Raw genomic sequence first — 18,490 nt, 5'->3', positions numbered from 1 at the left:
TTTTTAAATCTGCCCAGCCCCACCCATACTTTCAGGTGCTTATTTTGGGCCATCGTGCCATCTATTCTTGGATCTGGTCTGTATTAATGAACTGTTATGTTAGCCACTAGCGAAGGGCTTAGCCGCACAACTCCTGTTCTTGTCATGATGTGAACAAATGTATAAAGTTCAGAGACTCTACGGTTCATATGTTCACAGTAATTGAATTTAATGGTTCCCAAGGTTTTTCTGTCACCCACTCTCCCTTCAAAAGAACCTGATAATTAATCATTTACAGTATTGCGAATGGTACAGGAAAAGGTTAACCAATAAACCAGCTAACCAAAAAGAACCCAGGGGACAGGGTTTTAGACCTGTCCTGACCTTTGAATGAAATGCACACAATATACAGTAATCACAGCAAAAACATTGTTATTGCATAAAAGCATGCATTACTGTACTTCCCACTTCAGTCACCCACCTTCTGTCCTTGTGACCCCCCCCCCCCCCCCCCAACTGCCCTCTCACAGGCCCCAATCCAGGAATATTCCACTGCCCTGCTCAAGTGCAGGAACATTTACAGACTAGAGTACACGTGTAACAGGGGCTGTTGTTTGGAATTCTGCCAGTGTTCCATTTTTCACCACATCTTCCAGCCTGCACATAATCATAACATATTAAACACGCTATTGTCATTGAAATGAAAGCAATAAAAAATAATGTGCTGTTTCTGTCAAAATGTGGCTCTGTTTTGTAATGTATGTTTGAGCTGAGTCCATGCTGCTCAGAGCACCGCAGGTCCCATCAGCTCTTAGAATTGAAGCAGAATCCATCCTGGTTAATACTTGACTAGGAGACTGTTTTGGAAACACCTGGAACTGTGGGCATGTTTTTCCATGGAGGCTGTCCGGTGTAAAACCTGTGCTATATTCCGATGCAGTTCTTTCTTGGATCCAGTGTGGTGAACCCCAAGCAACCAGGGGCAGCTGAAAGCATATAATTCCATGTGTTTGAAAATAATCTTTAATATGATGAAAGCAACTTTTGCAGACAAATTGGTACACTGACCATGAAACAGGATTAAATTTGTGCAGAAGCATTTGGGGAGTTTTAAATTTTTATGTTTGGGCAGGTCCACGGTTGTGGTGGTGTGTGTATGTGTGTGTAAGCTACATTTGGTATAGCAAGCCTTCTTTCTTTTTCTTGATTCAAATTCATTACAGATTGTGTTCCTCCACAGTATGGAAGAGTATAGAATTTGAGTTGAGTAATTTCCAGGTTTGTGACTATAGGAGAAAGAAATGTGAGTATAATATACTTGGATGGTCTGGATGGGCTCTTAAATACAGCAAAGGGGCCCCGACCCTCTGCCAGCTGAAGAACCTAAAGTGTAAATATGCCACTGTTATTCAAAGACTTATTTTACCCAATGGCCAAAATATGACCATCGGGTACTGCGAACGTTTTGCGTCATTGCCATTCTGGTTATTCTTCTATCCATTTTGATGGTTGTTTTCCATTTTCTTCCACGCTTCTCTGTTCTTTTTTTTGTCCATTTTACAGCATTGGAGATCATTGTAGATGAACAGCCTATAATTTTTTGCACCCGCGTATAAGTTTTTCCCTCTCCAATCAACTTTTAAATCAAACTACGCTGTTCTTCTGAACAATGTCTTGAACGTCCCATTTTCCTCAGGCTTTCAAAGAGAAATCATGTTCAACAGGTGCTGGCTTCATCCTTAAATAGGGGACACCTGATTCAGACCTGTTTGTTCCACAAAATTGACAAACTCACTGACTGAATGCCACTCTACTATTATTGTGAACACCCCCTTTTCTACTTTTTTTACTAATAGCCCAATTTCATAACGTTAAGAGTGTGCATATCAGGAATGCTTGGTCTTGTTGGATTTGTGTGAATCTACTGAATCTACTGATATCTTGTTTCCCATGTAACAATAAGAAATATACTCAAAACCTGGATTAATCTTTTTAGTCACATAGCACTACTATTATTCTGAACACTGCTGTAAATGGCAAACTTGAATTAATTATTAAAATAACTTAATGGTAAGCATATCTGTCTAGAAGCTAGGAAAGTTACAGTAATTTAACAAACAGCTGCTGTTGACAGTCATAATAATTATTGGATTTCTGTAAAGAAGCCGCATCCCATCAATTCATCGTAATCACCAGTAACTGAGCGTTTCATAACCCACTGTTTGTAAAGCATCTATCAGACTCCTGTGCTCAAAGCCAAGACACCATTAGCACAAACCATCACATTTTATTTCTCCTGTTAACCCGAAAATGTACCAGTTTTAGCTCCGTCATCAGAGGGTTCCTACTTGATTCAACTTGCTCCTTGTTGTCATTTTTACAGAGCTGCCTCTTTCCTCTTTTAGGTAGATTTTGCCCACACAAGCCTGCATGTGATAATCCCAGTGGCTAATTAGAGACTTGCCAGTGGAATTTTGCTGCTCAAGGGAGCGACAGTGCATCCAGAAAGTATCCACAGCACTTCGCTTTTTCCACATTTTTGTATGTTAAAGCCTTGTTCCAAATAGATTAAATTCATTCTTCCCTCAAAAATCTACTCACAACACCCCATAATGACAATATGAAAAAGTTTTTTGAAATTTTGGAAAATTTATTAAAAAATAAAAAGTAAGAAATCACGTGTACATAATTATTCACATCCTTTGCTCAATACTTTGCTGATGCACCTTTGGCAGCAATTACAGCCTCAAGTCTTCTTGAATATGAGTCACAAGCTTGGTGCATCTGTCTTTGGGCAGTTTTGCCCATTCCTCTTTGCAGCACCTCTCAAGCTCCATCAGGTTGGGTGAGGAGCGTTGGTGCACAGCCATTTTCAGATCTCTCCAGAGATGTTCAATCAGATTCAGGTCTGAGTTCTGGCTGGGCCACTCAAGGACATATACAAAGTTGTCCTGAAGCCACTCCTTTAATATCTTGGCTGTGTGCTTAGGGTCATTGTACTGCTGAAAGATGAATCGTTGCCCCAGTCTGAGGTCAGGATTGCTTTGCTGCAAGTTTTCATCCAGGATGTCTCTGTACATTGCTGCATTCATCTTTCCCTCAATCTTGACTAGTCTCCCAGTTCCTGCCACTGAAAAACATCCCCACAGCATGATGCTGCCACCACCTTGCTTCACTGTAGGGATGGTGCCTGGTTTCTTCCAAACTTGACTGCCTGGCATTCACACCAATGACCTAAATCTTTGTCTCATCACACCAGAAAATTTTGTTTTGGCAAACTCCAGGTGGGCTGCCGTGCGCCTTTTACTAAGGAGTGGCTTCTGTCTGGTCACTCTACCATACAGGCCTAATTGGTGCACAGATGGTTGTCCTTCTGGAAGGTTCTCCTCTCTCCACAGAAGAATGCCGGAGTTCTGACAGAGTAACCATCTGGTTCTTGGTCACCTCCCTGACTAAGGCCCTCCAGTCGCTCAGTTTAGACGGGTGGCCAGCTCTAGGAATAGTCCTGGTGGATCCAAAAGTCTTCCTTTTACAGATGATGTAGGCCGCTGTGCTCATTAGGACCTTCAAAGCGGCAGAAATGTTTCTGTACCCTCCCCCAGATTTGTTCCTTGAGACCATCCTGTCTTGGAGGTCTACAGACAGTTCCTTTGAATTCATGCTTGGTTTGTGCTCTGACGTATACTGTCAACTGTGGGACCTTATATGTAGACAGGAGTGTGCCTTTCCAAATCATGTCCAATCAACTGAATTGCCTCAGGTGGTTTCTGAGTGTTAAATTTTTAATAAATTTGCAAAAATTTCAAAAAACATTTTTTTTTCATGTTGTCATTATGGGGTGTGATAAGTAGAATTTTGAGGGGAAAAAATGAATATCATTCATTTTGGAATAAGGCTGTAACATAACAAAATATGGAAAAAGTGAAGTGCTGTGAATACCTTCTGGATGCACTGTATTCATGCTGGCAGGGTGGTGGATAGGTTGCGCTGGCAGAAGTGACAGCTTTGCTCAGAGGAGTTAGCAAAATGAATAGACTTTACTTTGAAGTGTGTCCCTTTCCAAAAACACACAAGGCCGCGACTGACTTCAGTGTTGAACCTCCGAGCTCGCCTCCCTTCTGTTCTGGTCTCTGCAGTGTTTGGGGGTTAGATCTTCTGTCACAGACTGTCAGGGACTACTGGAGCTCTCCTCTTAGCGTGTCGTCTTCATTGAGCTTGTCTGGTGCTTGTGACATTTATGAGCCACATTCCTTTAATGGTCTTCTCTTTCCAAACTTCAGTCATGCAGGCTTCAGCCATGCATCCACAGACACAATCCATTTCACTGCCTCACTTGTAATAAACCATCTGACTGCATCGGTAAGCTCAGAGATCTCTTGAGCAATTGCAGCGAATGACCCTTGGCTTCATCTAGTCACAATTTAGACATATATAGAGGGTGCAGCATGTTTTACCACACCATCCGTCAGTCCATCAACCATTGTTCCCCCATGCTCATCGCTCCACAGTATTTCCACAGAAATTGATTCTTTATGTTCAGAGAGATGGGATTTCCTGCCCTTTGAATGTGAATCAACACTCCACCCACCGGTTCACTCTTTCAAATGGACATCTTTAGTGTGTGGCATGAAAAGTCTGGATCTGAGCATGTAAATGCCAGTATGTATTACAACAGCTGCTAACTATTGCAACATATTACACACACACACACACACACACACACACACACACACACACACACACACACACACACACACCCTCCTCAAACTTCACAATGTGCTTCTGTTAGTTTGTAGAATAATAGGCACTAAGCATGGGCTCATAACCAGTTTCACAATATAGCCTGGTTTGAAATTACCATGGTTCCAAAACCTTGAAGACTTCTTGTTTCATGTTGTGAGCTCCATAAACAAACATGACATCATTCCGCAGGTATCAGTCTGTTTGCATAGCTAAAACCTGATAATCATGCCCAGAGAAGTGTAGGATATCCTGATTATTAGAAAAAAAGGTATAAAGACAGCCGTGCTTTGCAGAAGGAAAGCCACCTAATGTGCAAAGCGTATTTCGAAGAGTGACCAAAAGAGGAGGAAAAACGCGTCACCAACAGCACTTTAATGAGCTCAATCTGTTATGAGGTAGAGGGTTGTTATATTAGAGAAATAAATATTCTAGCATCACGAATGAGGGAATATAAGAAGGCTTAATTAGTAAGCTAACATGAGTGAGTTTCCTCTGTCAAAGTGCAACGTCACACAGCAAACAAATTGCATTATTATGCTTTTGAATCATGAAAGACTTCTCCAGTTTGCCAGTGGAAAATGATTTGTGTCCGACGAACAGTGTGAGACAGTTAAAGGATGGGCTGATTCGTGATGCTTCGTTTTAAATCCCAAACAAATGTTTTAGCTCTGGGAGTCCATAAATAAAAACGATGGTTTACATGAGTTAGAAATCTTGGATAACCAGAGAGAAATGTGGATGCATGGTGGCAGAGTTAGATACTGAAATAATGCGTCCATGGTGGTGTGCAGTAATGTAAATACTCTGTACCGCCGTGTTTTTGCCCGTTGTTGTACCATCAAAATACCAAACTGACACAATATATCAATCTGACACTAATATAAACACACATTGTTTCTACGGCACACAGACATTTTCTCCATCTCTTTATGTCTCATAGCATGTTTTTGTTTAAGCATTTTCTTCGGTTTCACACAGTTTGTAGAAACTTTTGATATTTGTCACTGTCTGGCTTGTTTCCAACTTGCAGTGACTCATTGGATACACAGTGGCTGAATGTTAACACAACAGCTCCGACCACAGATGCAGATTTTATTTGTTATAAACATACATGTTACCTGATTATTTGTACTTTGATCATTATATTCGTTATGATATTGTAATTCATGCAATTTGACGGGGAAGCTGCTGTGATTTTTTTTATTAACTTGTAGAAAAAAATGTTAAGAATTAGTTAAAGAGAGTTTATCAGAGAACAATATAAAATGAACTACTGTGTGTGTTTTTCACTTGGCTGCAACTGTACACTGATTCTGTTCTTGTGCAGAAAACTGAAGTGTATTACTGTAATTGTGGCTCAGTTAACACCCTCTTGATGCCAGTTAATTTTCTGTCACAGTCTTCAAATGACTACTTGATTCAAAGGCTGCTGGTTATTTTCACTCACAGTGGTGCCAATCTTTTCAGTGCAGACATATTATCTACTGTTGTGTTAAATTCTCATGTTATCTTCACACTAATGCAAACTTTTATTTTGTTACAGAGTGCATTAAATTACTTTTCTGTCATAAATTAGAATTTCAGTTGTGCTATTAAAAAATTTAATTGATTTACTTACTGTGAAGGATTTGAGCAAAAAAGATTGATTTTACATATTTATGTCAAATATGAAAGTGTGAATACTTAAGAAAAACATGAGAATTGCAAAGCTACAGTATAAAGAAAACAGCAATGTTAACAGTGTCTTCATTTTAAATTAATTTGTTTTAAGTAGAGACTACATTCAGTAGTAAATGAGAATTTAGTACATCACAGTCAGCTGCACTGGCTTCTTTACCGGGATGTGGGTTTGTCTGATCCTGCAGACTGGAGAAGCTGTTGCGTGCATGCACAGATCTGCCTGATAACTATCTGCAGAAGCTTTGTACTAACAATGGTGTGAAATTAATGGTGGCTATAGGTGGATGTTTCTGCATCCATTATATGTAGCCTGATGGTGATAGAGGCCTATAGTAATGTTGTTGCTTTCCTGTCTGTCTGTGAGGTAAACACAGGCTGAGAGGAGGCAGATGCTCCTGAGGCTAGAGTGAAATTTTCACAGAGAGGGAGTGAAGGAAGAAATAGATGGAGAGGAAGAGGGATTATAAAGTGCTAGTATGCACAGACAAAATGAGAAAGATTGCAAAATGATTATTACAGTCGCAAACGTGAATGCACAGCTAGCTCAACCACTCATGATAAACATTAGTAATACATACTTCTTTCCATGTCTATAGACAGAATCTTAATCATATGATAATCACTCCACTGTACAGGCCCTGAGGCTACGACACCCCCCCCAGTCATGTTACATGAGGTGATGGTCTAGTGGTTTAGCGTTGGGCTTGAGACTAAAGGATCCTCAGTTCAAACTCCAGCCTGACCAGAAAATCGTTGAGGGCCTTTGGGCAAGGTTCTTACTCCCCTAGTTGCAATAATGATGAAATGTCTTGTCCACACAGACACAGACAGATAGCGTGACAGAGACTTGGCTAAAAATGACATAATTCCTAATGATCACATAATAGTTATTACAATTGTATTTTAGTTTCCTGTGCAATTTTACCTGCTTTTTGGGGGATGTGGGATCTGATATTTGGATAGGGATGTCTGACATTTGTTTCACAGTTTGAGTTGATGTTTTGTTTAATAGCTAAGTTAGCGAAGTGCATCCAGATAGATGAATGATTGGTGTCAGTATCAGCAGACACTACTGGTTCCAGTATCGGTATCATACCAGACATGAAAAAGTGTAATTGTGCTATCTCTACTGCTGTTGGAATAATTATAACAGCAGTGATGGTAATTACAATAGCAGTTACAAAAAATCTACACTGGGAACTGAAATGTGGAAGATGTAATGGAAAGATGAAAGGCAGACAAAGTGAGCAAAAAAGGAAGCACTTTCAGATAGAGTGAAACCAGTCACAGATACAGACAGGGAAGTTTTAGGCTCAGGTCTTGTTGGCCTTTGCATTGTATGACCTTGTTTTTTCCTATATGGCGTACCCCTCCCTTCCTTTGCCCTCCCTCCTCTGTCTCAATTGCTCAGCCATTCCAACAATCTTCTTCTTATTTCTTCCAGGGCAGAGACGAGGCCGACCACAGCACAGGAGGCCTGGGGAAATCATTAACCGTGCACAAACACATACAAAATGACTGGTAGGTTCTTTTCTGCATCCTCCTATTTACGCTGCGTACCTCTCATAAAGTGTAGCCACACAACACAGGCAAAACGTGTACAGTTTGTCATTTTTATTATGTTGATCACGTTTACAGTCTTCTTTTTCTGGTCGGCTGTTACCTTTTGTGTTGTATTTGACTTGATCAGCTCACCTGACATGTCAGTCTCTCCAACTCTGGTTCAACAGGAATTTTTAATATAGCACTCCATATATTTTTACACCTGAGTTTTTCCTCAACTATAATTCAAAATTAATGCGATGGCAAAAGGCATGCTGTCACATGGCAAAGGAAAAGTGTGGAAAAGCCAGTGTGAACAGAATGTTAATCAGCATTGACACTGGATCTTAAAGCATTTGAATGTTCAGAGAGGACAACGTGACTTTGCTCAGGTTGATGCTCAGTGACAGGTCTGGTATTAGTAGTGGCACTCCCATATGACATCATATTCAGCAGAATATTGTTGTGTAAATTGACATATTGTGCAATTGTTAAAGGACAAGTTGCACCAAAATCATAACAATTTAGGGCCCTGTCCCACTGGCGTTTAGGAGGATTTGCGCATGAAATGAGACAAAAGCTGAGCATCCGCAACAAAGGTGGGCGGAAATGACAAATGTCCCGGGGTGGATCAGCGAATACATGAGGAAGAAAAGCAGATATAACAGGGAACAGAAGCGAAGACGACCGCGGAGGCACCTCCATGAGGGGCACAGCGGCCGTGATGCACTCGCTTCATCCGTGCCCACTCTGTCTGCATGCGCGACATACCATGTGCGACCGTGACGTGGCCGTGCTGGGCACGCATCATATCTGTTTTGTACGCTGTCCCGGTCCGTTGCCAAGCCGCGCCAATCCGTCGGTTGCAGATATCAGCGGATGACAGGGGATATGCGGCGCGTTGGTTGTGTATGTCTTCAGTATGTGTTCAGGCAGTGATGCGGATCTCATCCGCAGCAGGATTTTTGAGCCGCTCAAGAATCCTGGCTGCGGACATGCGTGCCTCTGCGGATGATCACGGACGTGTTCGGATGGCGGCCGACTCATACAGGAATGTTACACGGTTAATGCGGTTGTTTGGCGGATGTGGGCCACTTTTGTGCGCATTCTATCCGCAAATCCTCCTAAACGCCAGTGGGACAGGGCCCTTAGATTTAGGCTGTTAGTGACCTTCCGATGATCCACCAGGATTACTTTGTGCAATTCCGTTATCGGTTTCATCGGAGCTACGGAGATGTCCGAAAACAAAGTGCTCCTGAGTACTCGGGTGTTTCCAACAAGTGACGTCGCTACTAGAAGTGTCCCAGTGTGTGCTTCAATGGAATGTAGCTGTTAACGTTAAGAACTGAGGCACAGATTAATTCCAAAGTTTACATAAGTGTGATGTCGTGTTATGATGACTCATTTTTAAGTGAAAACGCTTCATTTTGATGCAATCATCATAAAAGCTGCAGCTCTGTGATGGTTTCTGTGCAATAGCACAGCGATGAGTCATAAATACAGCCTGTCAGTAACCATCTGTGATCCAGGTTCAGCTTTGTGCACGATTAATTATAAGTGTTGTTATCAATAAAATCTAAAAAAAATACATCTGCTGCCAGGGGAAAAACGTCTTGGAGACAGTCCTTATCGCGACGAGCAATGAGCAAAACACACACACACACATTTACTTCAGCTTCTCAAAGCAAAAAAAAAAAAAAAAAAAGCTTGCCACAAACACAAAAGGGGTAAAAGCCTGAACATGCCAGACTCACTGTGTTATATTGTTTTCCAAATGTAAACTCCACATGAACAAAGAAGCACACGCACAGAACCGGCTCCAGCTTCGCCTCTTTCACGTTAAATAACGTCCATTAATTACTGGAAATAATGTATTCTGACTTTTTCCAATGTAACAAATCCATCTCTGTTTCCAGGCAGTCTGTTAAAAACAGTGTCAGATGTCCCTACGGCCAGCTTCAGTAAACCAGCATTCACACAAACAGCACGTCACCACATTTTAGATTCCAAAATCTGACACTCTGAAACAGTTAAGAGTTTCAGGGTGAAGCATGTTGTCTCCTCTCCGTAAATCCGAGCCATCACTTTTGAACGGCAGCTCAGAAGTTTCACTTTCAGACGGAGGAGGTTCATTTCCCACTGTCTGTCAGTCACTGGGATGTTTCTGTTTTACTAATAAGGACATCACACACTGAAAAATGCAGAGGATTGCCGAGTGAGACATTTTCCGGAAGTGCACCTGCTAACGCTCAGAGTGAGAGGAATAAAATACATCAGAGATCACTAATTATTAGCACGTGTGTGGAGAGACTTACAACCATGAGTACTTTTATGTTGTCTTAATAACTGGGATGTTAAAAAACGTGAGACATTTCCTTAATGTGCACCTTGCATTTTTGTGTATTTGTCAAATTCATGCTTTGGGTCTCCAAAAAATGGTAGCCTAAATACAGTAAAGTATATGAATTTAATAAGTAGGAAATACAGAAATTTAGAAATGTGCCTAAAATTGCGTGCACGCGCGTGTGTGGGTTTAAACTAAGCTGACAATGACTTCATGTAACTAAATTTGTCTACACGGCACTGTTCTGTCATAAATTATTTGTATGGCGAGTGAGTTGGAAAACGGTCTGCGTCTCTGCAGACGGGCAGAGAGGGCCCGAGAGGGCACCAGGAGACAGAGAAATAGACAAAAGGAGAAGATAAAGTGAGCCCATGTTTTCACAAACTAGATTTTACTTAATTTGCCCTATTTGGACGGTAATTAGTTTTATTTGGGGAAGTGAAGTAATGTAATTTCACCACAGGACGTCTGTAATGTTTATTGGTGATTCATACAAGATAAAAATTTTCAGTATAAATGACAAACATCAGAGTGGCTAGTGCTCTCAGTACACAGGTCTGACTCACCAACCGTCATCCCTAGTACAAAAAAAGAACAAGAAAAAAGAAAGTTGCCAGACTAAAGGAGTTTTTTCTTTTTTTGTTTCCATGTTCTGCTCATTTATCTTAACAGATATTCTCTACTGTCTTCCAAAGTTTTTCTGTCAGCTTCACTTTTTCCTCTTTAAGGTTTGCACACTGTGCTAAAGTGCGCTCTGCGCTATGCTTGTGTTAAAGCAGTGCACATGGTCCTGAAAGCACAAAACAAATGTGTCCGATCCCAGTGAGATTGTTTTTAATGTGTCACTTGATTGTTGAATCTGCTTGTTACAGAGATGCACAGTCAGGGAGCAAGGAGTTCAGGTGCTAACCATGATATTATCACATGATTTCATTGATTTACTGTTGACTTTCACTTTATCTAAATTCTGGGTCTTTTAGTGAAGCTCAGGGCTAGTGGCTGGCGATCATCTTAGTATTTTCTTCTGTTTTTCTTGTTGCTTAATGCTGACAAATTACACAGTATTTGTTGTCTTTCTGATGCTTGATTCCTGATTTTTTTTTTCTTTCTCTGTGTTTGAGCTGTGGCTCCATCCAGAGATGGGTGTGGTATCTGCTCCAGAAACCATCCTGTGCGACGGCAACATTTCCTGTTATGTTTGTTTTGTGAATAAGCGAAGTGTAGCAGTGCATCTGCGCATGCGTGGGTCCAAACGGGGTCAAAAATTCCCACTACCAGACACACACCACTACCATTGAATTTTGTATATGGTAGCGTTAGTGGACTGTGAAGTTAAGGCTTACAGGGATTGTTTCAAAGGATTTAAGCCTTAAGCGATGCATGCAATAATGATGTGCATTGTGCTGTTTTCAAAATGCTCAAACGGAATTTATAGACTTGAAACGTGGCTGAAAACCACCGATTGCAAGGCTCCGCCGAGTCCACCCAAAGATGGAAAGAAGAACAAATGTGGTTGTAAACCTCCGTTCATTCTACACAATTTCCCCACAGAGAAGAAATATCCAGATGGACGTAAACGATGGACTAAAATGGTAAATTTCTTGCACACATTTATTTTGTCAGTATCCTGAAACCGTGCCATATTCTAATGTGGTTGATGGCGCATTTTTGTGCATCGGCTTATGACTTTAATGTTGCGCCATGGTTGACATGGCACGTAATATTGTGATATTGTAATATTGACATGTTCTTAACAACAACTGCATGCATACACATATCATTGTACGTTGTCAACTTATCAAAACAAATGTGACACCAATGAGGTTATATGTGAGACCCACCTTCCTTGTAGTCATTACAAAGCCGGTGGAGTAGTGATTTCTCATCCCTGCTTAGCAAATATTCTGCAATATCCACAGTTTCAGACCCTGGACTTTCGTCTAACCATCCGTCAGTTGCCTTCAAGGAGTCAGAAATTTGTTTGTCTCCAACTATCAACAAGACTGGTTGTCATTTTCTACAGCAGCTCTCTCTTCCTCCTTTGACAGCACCAACGGTAGTTTCTATACCGATGCAGCACACGCAAGGGCAGCCAGCTCTTCTTTCTGTTTCTGTCTACTGCCGTACGCAGTCCTGGTTATAACAGACAATCTGCGGAGCTTACAAAATGATTTAAATTGTCAACTTTCCAGCGGTTGAAAATGGTCCAAATCATAGCACTCCTCGCTGCTTTCTGCCTTCTTTGCATGTGGATTGGTAGCCCGAAAAATTTAGTGGTACCCTTAATTCACTGCGCTGCCCGAGATGCCCCTTGCTTATTGTTTTGTAATTTGTGTCTGTAGCATGGCCCAAGCAGAGAGTCACCCCTTTGAGTCTGGTCTGCTTGAGGTTTCTTCCTCAGATGGAGTTTTCCTTGCCACTGCTGCTCTGGGGTTGATAGGTTAGACCTTACTTGTTTGAAGCGCCTGAGGCAACCTTTGTTGTGATTTGGCGCTATATAAAGGAAAATAAATTGAAACTGAAAATTATGTCTGTAATTTGTAATTTGATGTGTAATTTGCACAGGATTACTGTAGCCTGAGTTAATCTTGAGTATTGTTTAACAGAAACTAAAATTCACCAGAATTTTTACTGTCACAGGAGCACTCAGTCTGTAAATGACAGAAATGTCACATAATTACATCTCTCCACCTCTCCATGTGACACTTAACCAATGTGAATAGAGCTTTAAAAAACGATTAATTTTATCAAAATTCTTGCTGTGTACTTTGCTCAGATATCACATTAAGACAGTTTTTTTTTTTTGCCTTCTGTATTGTTGCAGTTGGTAGTAATTGCAGTATTATAACGAGCTGTGAAATTCATTAAGGCTATGAATGTCTTTCTGCAAAGCTGAAGACAATGGAAAGTGCATATTTGCTGTTAATCCAGTTTTAAGTCCCTGCAGCATTCTGGAAACGTAACATAATGCATAGCAGCTCCTGCACAGGCAGCCAGAATGACTCCAGAGTAGTTTGGACAGATGTTCAGTGACAAAAGCTCTAATGGCAGGAAGGACTGACTCTACCCAAGGGCTTTGTTGTCAGTCACAGGTCAGAAGATGGACTTGATGGGGTGATAGTTGTGGGCAGTGTTCAGAGTGAAGTGATATTAAGTGAGCTTGCGTAACAACAGTCCTACAGTACATCTCCCAAGATGCTCTTGAGTTTGCCGATTTAATGGTGTGATCGTTAGGACTGAGAGTGAGTTTGACAGATCTGAAAGCACGGAACGGTAATGGGTACATTCCAGAGCTAATTGCACCCACGTTTCCCTCACTTACGTCTTTTCCCGAGGGAGTTAGACGCAATGTCAGGGAAAGATATACTGGTGCAAATGTCCTTCTGTCCAGTGTGACCTCAGTATCCCATGATGGAGACACAGCTGGATCAGCTGCGGATCAGGTGCCAGTCTAACACAGTTTGTCCATGTCAGGGAAAAGAGCGCGTTCAATGTCATCCAGTAAAATGAAAAGTGAGAAAGCCTTCCTGATTCATTGTGCTTGTAAAAGCTGTGAAATGCGCTCCCTTGTCGCTGGCTGCAAGACTGACCTTTCAAGCTACTTGTAAGTTAAGCTTTTGCGTCACAGCCATCGCCATCGGAGAGTAGCTCCGTACTGCCCGCTGAGACGACGAGTGATATGCACAATTTTTTCCGCAAAAGCAGTTGGAATTTGACTTGTGGGAAAAGAAAATAATCTGAGGGAGCAGAACAGGGCAAGATATTTTAGAAGGTGTGTTTAGCCCCAGGAAGAGAGTCTTTTAGAGCAGGGGTGGGGGTGTTGCAGACATTAGGCTTACACTTAAAGGTTGAAGGGTGTGGGTGTACTGTACACATATATGCAGCCATGTGTTCATGCGCTTGTGTGCGTCTTAAAGTGGGAGCCTGGAGGACTGTTCGATGGGGGAGGGGTCTCATGCAGGCAAGGAGGCAGGTTTAGTTTCCAATCACTGAGTTACCGCCCATTCTCAACACCTCATAAATCTCACCTGGTGCTGCAGGGCCACTGCAGCCACACACATGTACAAAATCTGCACGTTTCAGCAGCCTGTGCATGGGTACTGTGCATGCGCTAAACTAGGGGTCTGGTAGTCGCATATGTAAACAGCATGTGTGAAACTGGAAAGCTAAAGCGATGACACAGGATAGTGCAAGTGGTCAGCGTGCTTACCTCCCAAAAAGAACGTCCCTAGTTCAACGCCACCCGTGCGCCAGTCTCCTTGTACCTCTGGAGTTGTGCCAGGAAGGGCCTCTGGTGTAAAACGTGGCAAATCAGCGTGCTGATCCATAATGAGTCTGCTGTGGTGACCATGAGCATAAACACGGGAGCAGCCATAACAAAGACCTTAAGTGACGTATTGGAAGAGCGTAGGTCTCATTGAACATTGTAATAGAGCTTCCTTTATTTTTGATTCCAGTGTGATTTTACTCCTGTTGAAGAATAATCAAAAGGTGTTTGCCAGGATGCTTATTTTTAGCATCTTTAGCCTTGTTTATTCTTTCAAATTGCTGATGGCTGTTGGCAGTTGTTCTATTTATTTACTAACTCGGATACCCGGCGCTGCCCGGGTTAACCTGTTTTAGACATAAGCCAAATGCCAATCATTTTAATCAAAACAATTGCCCAACATTTGTTTTTGTAATGCTGATGTCTTAAATATAATAGTTAATGAGCTAAAGTTTGTCCAGCAGAAATATAAGAGGTGGACTCCCAAAACTAAGTGGAAATACTTGGTTAAAAGACAAACACATTTGAAGTCCTTCATGCAGACTTTGTTTTGCAGTCAAATTTATAACAAAATTACACACAAAAGGTAGGTAACAGTAAATGTAAATATCAATGTATCAAAATTGAGGTAGTGGTGTATTTCACTGTTTTTACTTTGCGATTTTGCAAACATAAAATGAATGTATTCAGACAGGAAGGCAAACTGGGTTGTACAGGACAGTCAGGTGCTTAACAGTTGAGAACATAAAGTAGCTGAAGAAAGGGATTAAATAAACAGAGATGGCCAACACATATACAGGGCTGGAAATTTGAATCTGCCTGGTTATACCCACAGCCAGCTATTATGGGGGTAATTTTCAGTTCAACTTTTAAAAAATGGTACCAGTTTGTTCCCCATGTTTCTGTGTAGGCTCTCAGTTGTCCAGGTGGTTTCCATAGTAGAGAAGCTTGAATCTTCGACTGGACTGGGTTGCTTGACGCGAGGACGTTTCGCTTTAAATCGTAGAAGCTTCCTCAGCTAAAATTCTTGCTCTGGTGGTCTGACTTCTGTCTTGACTCTTGTAGAGAAGAATAATCAAGAAGTCACAAAAGCTGGAGTTTTAAACCTAACCAGACCCCTCCTACCGAGAGGCAGACTGCTATAGGCCAGTGACTAAACAATAGCTCTAATTAGCACCTATTGTGCTCTAGTTAGCACCCTCCTAATGACAGGGCAGCTGTCCCTCCTAATGATGGGACGGACCCTCTCTTGATGGCTCCCTTGACGACTCTGCTGATGACGTGAATGACTCATTACCATGAACAAAAGACTGAAACTGCTAACCACACGTTTGAGGACAATGAAGTTAAAATATTAGCCAGAGAGAAGAAATGGTTTGAGAGAGGGGTCAAGGAGGCATTTTTTGTGAAACGTTTGAAACCCAGCCTTAACCGGGGAGGGGGTCTGAGACACACTTTATCCCCTGTTTACAATGGGGTACTCAGGTCAAAGCAGTTTCAGTCTTTTGTTCATGGTAATGAGTCATTCATGTTGTCAAGGGAGCCATCAAGAGAGGGTCCGTCCCATCATTAGGAGGGACAGCTGCCCTATCTTTAGGAGGGTGCTAACTACAGCACAATAGGTGCTAATTAGAGCTATTGTTTAGTCACTAGCCTATAGCAGTCTGCCTCTCGGTAGGATGGTCTGGTTAGGTTTAAAACTCCAGCTTTTGTGACTTCTTGATTATTCTTCTCTACAAGAGTCAAGTCAGACCACCAGAGCAAGAATTTTAGCTGAGGAAGCTTCTGTGATTTGAAGCAAAATGTCCTCGCATCAAGCAACCCAGTCCAGTCGAAGATTCAAGCTTCTCTACTTTGTTCCCCATGTCATGAGGATTCTGAATATATATAGTTTTTAGGGCTATATATTATAGTTTGGGAGTTTATCCCCGACAGACAGACAGACAGACAGGCAGCCCTTTATGTATATAGATCTTGTCTTGGGTCATTTATGCTTGATTTAATAGTGTGTATTTTCTGTTTCACTGAAGAACAAGCAAAGTTATTGTCACGATTTAACACAAAATTTTTGGAGCTGTAATAGGGAAGCGCAGTCTCATTTGATCCCCTTCCATGATATTGCGTAATTTGACCACTTCCGGGGACAGCCTGCACAAACACAGCATCACTTCTAATGGAAAGATGGTGTACTGTTTTGTTTTCAGCTGCAATCACCGAAGCAGTTGCGAAAAGTGCAGGTTTTTTCGGTTCACATTGGAGAAGCGAAAACGAGGCAAATGGGAGAGGTCATGTCAGTAAGTTTTAGTCTACACACCTTGACAGAGTAGCTGCAGTTTCTCTCCTGCACAACCGCCTCAACATGTTTGAGCTCTGGGTCATAAACAAACCACAACACTTGTCCATTTTCCATCACATCATTGCTTTTTCTTTGTATTTTTGCTTTGTTTGCCTTGTAATTTGTCAGAAAACACAGAGAAAGTGCCATGTTTCTGATGGGGAGAAATGAGGGCTGTCCCTGGAAGTAGAATTATGCTCTTTCATTTCACCCCTTTAGTGCCCAATAAACAAAAAAGTAAGACCTGTCTCAGTCTAATTCAGAAGGTGAAGCTGCCATTGTCATCTGGAATTGGCATCTATTGAAAGAAGGCATCTTCTGTTATGTAATAAATATATTATAATCAAACCTCAAGCAATGTTCGTGGTACAGCCAGTTCCATAAATATTTGGAAAAATGTCACTATTTTTGAAATTTTGCCTCTGTACTCTGCCACAGCTGAGATGAAATGAAGCAGTCAGAATGTGGTTGTGTAGACTCTCAGCTTTATTTCATTCATTTTTTCATTCATTTAAAAGAAAAACAGAAAAGCAAAAAACAAAAGCACCACAATACCAGAATGAAAAGGAGCAGAAAGAAGAACAAGTCTTATGATTTCTGCCCCTTTTAACAATACAATCTTTCAATATACAGCATCATAGTCAACATTGTTTAACAGATTGCATTTCTTTAACTTGTCACATACCACTGACCCATTTCATAATTATGACCATTAATTAATAGATTACATCACTGACAGGTTATATTTAAACTTAAGACACTCCAAACATTATTAACAGTTTACTTTTTTTTTTGACTTTCTTGCAGCCCACTGACTTACTTCATAGTTTCATACTTACTTAATACATCTAATTTAATATGTTTTTTAAATAATTTAAGTGACCTTAATTCTTTAATTTCTTTATTAAGATTGTTCCATAATTTGACACCATTTACTGCAATACTCCTTTCCTTTACTTTGGTTCTAAATCTTGGTTTTTTAAAGACTTCTATTCCTTTCAATTTATAACTACTTACTCTTTTTTCAAACATATTTTGAATGTTTGTTGGTAAAGTATTTTTATTAACTTGGTACATCGTTTGTAATATTTTCAAATCAACTAAATCATGAAATTTAAGTACCCTATACTTAATAAACAATGGATTAGATGGATCTCTAAAACCACTGTTACTAATCACTTTTAAAGCTCTTTTCTGCAAAATAAATAAAGGTTGTATATAGGTTGTATATGTTGATCCCCAGATTTCTACACAGTAAGTTAAATATGGGACAATCAATGAATTGTACAATGTTAATAAACCATAACTATTTAATGAATATTTTACTTTATGCAAAACAGCAATGGCTTTCGCTATTTTTCCTTTTATGTAATTTATGTGTGACTTCCATGTAAGATCTTCATCAATCATGACTCCTAAAAATTTCATTTCTTTTACCCTTTGTATATCCATTCCATCTATTTGTAATGACACATTATTTTCTTTCGCTCTATCATTAAACAATATGAAATTTGTCTTATTAATATTTAGTGACAATCTGTTTATATCAAACCAATGTTTAACTTTTTCCAACTCTGTATTTATCACTTGTGCTACTTCC

General features: G+C 40.7%; 1 protein-coding gene across 4 annotated transcripts in view; it reads left to right on the top strand.

The window, feature by feature from the left end:
• Positions 1 to 18,490, top strand: part of LOC117530280 (thyroid hormone receptor alpha-B) — a 353,233-nt gene that overhangs the window by 174,805 nt on the left and 159,938 nt on the right. The window contains exon 1 of one of the 4 annotated variants that reach the window (XM_034193168.1): positions 7,846 to 7,923. The exons of the other annotated variants lie outside the window; for them this stretch is intronic. The gene's annotated coding sequence lies outside the window, so the exon portion shown is untranslated. Of the gene's footprint in view, positions 1 to 7,845; positions 7,924 to 18,490 lie in introns of those variants that run through there. 4 annotated transcript variants of the gene reach the window in all.

This window comes from Thalassophryne amazonica, chromosome 18 (assembly GCF_902500255.1).
Source record: "Thalassophryne amazonica chromosome 18, fThaAma1.1, whole genome shotgun sequence".
Classification (NCBI taxonomy): domain Eukaryota; kingdom Metazoa; phylum Chordata; class Actinopteri; order Batrachoidiformes; family Batrachoididae; genus Thalassophryne; species Thalassophryne amazonica.
Note: the sequence above shows the minus strand (reverse complement) of the source record. Positions and strands in the feature narration are given on the sequence as shown.